Here is a 4,725-nt window from a genome sequence, read left to right as displayed (position 1 = left end):
TCTGACATTTCTCCCCATGCTATCTCTCCCCATCTCCCCACCCCCGTCCCTCCCCCATTTCCCCCCAACAGACCCCAGTGTGTAGTGCTCTTCTCCCTGTGTCCACGTGTTCTCATTGTTCAACACCTGCCTATGAGTGAGAACATGTGGTGTTTGATTTTCTGTTCTTGTATCAAGTTTGCTGAGAATGATGGTTTCCAGGTTCATCCATGTGCCTACAAAGGACACTTATTAAGCATATTATACTGTATTTACACTTACACCTCTAACTTTATGTATCATCCATATCCTTAGTTGTGAACTGTCTCAAATTCTTTTTGGAGAAAGAGGCAGAAGAAAAGTAAAAATAAATGAAAAAATATAGTATTTGTATAATGTTAGCATTTTTGCTTCTAATGGAGGCTGAGAAGAACAAAACACTTAAAACAAGACTAATCCCCAATGCATTTACACATGGTCTGGGAATAGAATTCATTTGGCTACACACTGTCTTTTACAGCCAGCCACATAACATATATCCATCATAGCACCCACAGTGACCCACAGAGGCACACTCAGACTTCTACTACTCTCTGACTTGTACTGCTACCCTCATCTCCAACACTCTCTGGCTCAGCCCTGAAGTTTGGCAAAATCCAGACTTAGCGTGCAGATAGATGAGCAGATGATTGACTTGCATATAGTCAAGATTTAACTGGTTTTGCTTAGCATGAATCCTGAACATGTGCCTGTGACGTTTGCTGTCTTCTGTGTGTTTACTACTAGACTTCTGGAACTTGATTTCTCTTCCTGGTCACCCAGTGTTAGGTGGAAAAAGACAAGCATTTCATAAAAGTTTTGGGTGCTAGTTAATATTTTCTGAATACCCACTGCATTCTGATCCTTGTATGATTCAATGTGTGGTGACATGCATCTTCCAAGTGGGAAACTAAGGCCAGAGAAGTTAGCTCACTTCCAAAGGTTGCATAGCCAAAGCCTTCTGATTCCACAAACTGTGCCCTTTCTTCTGCCTGATTCTAACTCTGGGGTGACGTCAAAGATGACCAGTAGGGAATGAAAATGAGGAAGACTCTGGCTTTTTCTCTCCTTCACCTGCTATATCACAGCCACTTACTGAAACCACCTTGATACTGTGGGGGCGAAAAAGACCTGATGACAGAATCACAGGCAGATGACAAAGCTGCAGGTAGGTGAAACAGCAAGTTATAGGGGGACTTCTTTCTATTAAGCCCTAATACTTCACCCTAAGGCACATATTCTGGTAAAGTTTCAGCCTGGTTGCCTGTGTTTCTGGCTCTCCCACGTCCCTCCTGGACTCCAGGGCACTTGTCTACATTTCTGAATCTCATCACGATGAACATTTTGAACTGGATAATTCTTGCTTGTGGGGGCTGTCCTGTGCATTGTAGGAGATTTAGCAACATCCCTGGCCTCTATCCACAGATGCCAGTAGCATCTGCCCCAGCTGTGACAAAACGTCTTCAGACATTGCCAAACGTGCTCTAGGGACAAAATCTCACCTGGTTGAGAACCACCGACTAGGGGAACTGTTGCATAGTGGGGCTGCTGATAGGCAGGGGCAGAAAGGATAATCCTGATGGGGCTGGACTAATTTGACCCATCAGGTGGCCAAGAGAGGCCTCTTGACTGAAGGGGGTTCAAGGAACCATGTCACTCACCACTGCTAGCCTTTCAGCCTATCTCTCTGGGGTAACCCTCCACCATTCCCTGCTCTGAGGCTGGAGAAATGGGATGGAAATCAATGATAAGGACCCTTCCCATTTCCTAGGGGTTCTGCAGTTTGGTCTTTGTGATTTTGAATTTATGACCAACAGACCAACCTGCACTGAAGTGTTCCTTTCTCTTCAGCTGAGCGGAGGACTGGCTGAGCTGATGAGTGGTACAAACCAACAAGGGGGCACAGCAGTGAGTTCTGCTGCTCCTTTGCACCCAAGGAGCCACTTGTTAAAGCTCCTGAGCAGCCTCCACGTCCCTGAAGCCCCAGTCATGCGGGCTGGAGGTGAGAATGACCTCGTGATGAGCACAGACCCCAAGGATCTCTGGATCACACTTTTCAGACACTTCCCAAAGATAGCGCTTCAGAAGCTCTGTAATCTGCTTTCCCGTGAATTCAGAATACCTGGCTCTCCCCAGACCCTGTTGGCCTTAATAAATGTGGCTAGAAGGTGGGCCCTAGGAGGTAAGACTGGAACCATGTGCCCCCTTTCCCAGTGAGGCCATGCCCCGGCCCCTGGGGAGTGAGGCTGACCTGACTCGAGGAATTAGGTAGGGTCTGACCCTGGCATGGCAGGGTCCACTGAGGATTGGGTCCTGGGCTCATCTGTTGAACTCGGCCCTCAAGTCACCCTCAACTCACCTGGTCCAAACAAAATATACTCTTCTTCCATGCCTGGTCTTCACCTCTTCCACTCCCAGATGGATACCTTAAGATCTTTCTTTTTAAAGAAATTTGATTTTGAAAAGTCACACCTGAGTCTTAAACCTACCTGCTTTGGAGATAACCCAACTGTCTCGAGTGTGACAGCCAAGAGAAACCCTTGCTCTCCATGTGTGAGGTTCACCACAGCAGCGGCTTCCCGAGAGCTGGCTAGAAACGCACAACCTCGGTCCCCACCCAGACCGTTGGAATTATTCTGCCTTTTAACAAGACCCCTAAGTGATGTGGTGCACAGTCCCATCTGAGAAGCACTGTGTTCCCCAACAAGTGGGGAGCACTCTCCCCAAGGCCCCTGATGGTGGTGAACACCCTCTTCAGAATTTCCTGCCCCTCCCCTGGTTGCCTGACCTGTCTGTCCTAATGGTAAATGTCCACAGAAGAGGTTACTTTCACCACCCTTACCCCTGTTCAAACACTCTCTAGATCCCGGCAGCCAGGAAGACCTTCTCCTGCCAGCCCTCCATCTCAAGCATAATCGTGGCTGGATTCTGCTTGCTATAACCTCAGCACGTCGTTATTTCAATAACACTTCATTTGCTTAATGACAGTGAGTCACTGGCTGTTTTATGGCTCATTTCTGGTTGTTTTCAGAGAAGAAACCTGAGGTCCTTAATCGCAGGGGCGACCATGTGTACCGGTCCCTGGACACACGGCTGAAGATGGACAGAACAGGTAAGAAATGAAAGTCAGCTAGTGGAGGCACCTGAGGCCCTTGCCTCTTCACCTGTGGACCCATAGCCTCCGCCTCCGGAGAAGAGGCCTGGAAATCTCCAGGAACAAGGGCTCCAACTGTGCCCAAGATGACAATACATAGGCTCTGTTTTGTTGTGTGGGGAAGGCAAGAGCTCATGGGAGGATGGAAGGTGGACGGCCACCAGGCAGGCAGGAGAAGCCTCTGTGGCCAGTTCCTGGATGCCTGCCTCCTTCTCCCACCCTGGGCTTGAGTGGGCCACAGGCCGCTCAGGGGTTTCCAGCTTGTGGCGGGCAGCGTTCCCCGAGGACTGGTAGCAAAGCACTCCTGCAGGCCCTGTGTTCTGAGCTTTAGTTATTCTCAACAGAGCTTAATGATCCCCACCTGCAAAATGGGTGGGACTAACCCAGCTCTTTACAGTAATGTGAATATCTTTCAAATACTCCCACCCGAGACAGCTGGAAAGGTAAGTGAGGAAAACATGAATCCGCTCCTTCTACCACTCCGGTGGGCTCCTCACAGCCCTGTCTCAGGCAGAACTTCTTCCTTCCTGAAGGGATCTTATCTTCCTGAAGGGAGTGCCTCCCTGTTAAATTTGCCTTCTGGAGCCCTGCCACTGTTTTAAGGACCAGCTCAAATTCAAACACATTGAGGTCACCTTCCCAGACTCTCCTGGAGAATGCATTAAACTTTCCCTTCCCCTGGGCACTTGATTTGTAAGCCTGGTGGAGCCTTTTCATGGTTCTGGCTTCTATTTGCATGGTGTGTGATGGAGTCGGTATTGTGGTGCTGGAGTTAGCCAGATGTAGGTTAAATACCAGCTCTGTTACACACTGGCTGGATGCCTTGGGCAGGTGACTCAGTCTCTCTGAGACTCAGGTTACCCAACCACCAAAATGGGTATAGTGGTAAGAACGCCTACCTCCTAGGAGTGAGGGGAGAATAAACAAGGTGATGCATGTCAAGGGCTTTGTGTACTCACTGCCTGACACAAAATGTGAGTTCACTCAGGAACTGGGACCATGCTACTGTATTGCCATTCGGATGGTGATTAACTGTGATGGTCACTACACTGAGCTTCCGGAGGGACAGAGCCATTTAAAAACCATGTTTGACTCCTGCAGTGTCTAATCAAGTATCTCTCACACAGGAACTGACCACATCTTTTTTTTTAGGAACTGTCTCACAGTTCCTCTTTAAATGAGACATTATATTTAAATGAGCTAGTAACATAAATGAGAGCAATTAGCATAAAGCCTCTCAACAAGAAGCTCAAGAAATTTAAATAACTCTTTTCTAAACAACAACAACAAAAAGTTTGTTATGTGGAAGCTTCAACAGCTTGAATTAAAGTTGCTAGTCCAAAGGCTTAATTAAAGTTTATGATTAGGGGACTCCAGGAGCTGAAAACTGATTTCTCAAGACACCTTTGTAACTATGAGGAATGAATTAACTGACTGAGGCAATATCAGCTCTATGTTTTCAGAATGGATTCAAACCAAGTCTTCCATGTCCTGGTCTTACCCTCATAATGCCTGCAGAAACGACAAAGGAAGATAGATGATGAGCCTGACAT

The sequence above is a fragment of the Saimiri boliviensis genome, chromosome 7 (assembly GCF_048565385.1).
Source record: "Saimiri boliviensis isolate mSaiBol1 chromosome 7, mSaiBol1.pri, whole genome shotgun sequence".
In the NCBI taxonomy this organism is placed as follows: domain Eukaryota; kingdom Metazoa; phylum Chordata; class Mammalia; order Primates; family Cebidae; genus Saimiri; species Saimiri boliviensis.
The sequence above is the reverse complement of the archived record's forward strand: the minus strand, read 5'-3'. Positions refer to the sequence as shown.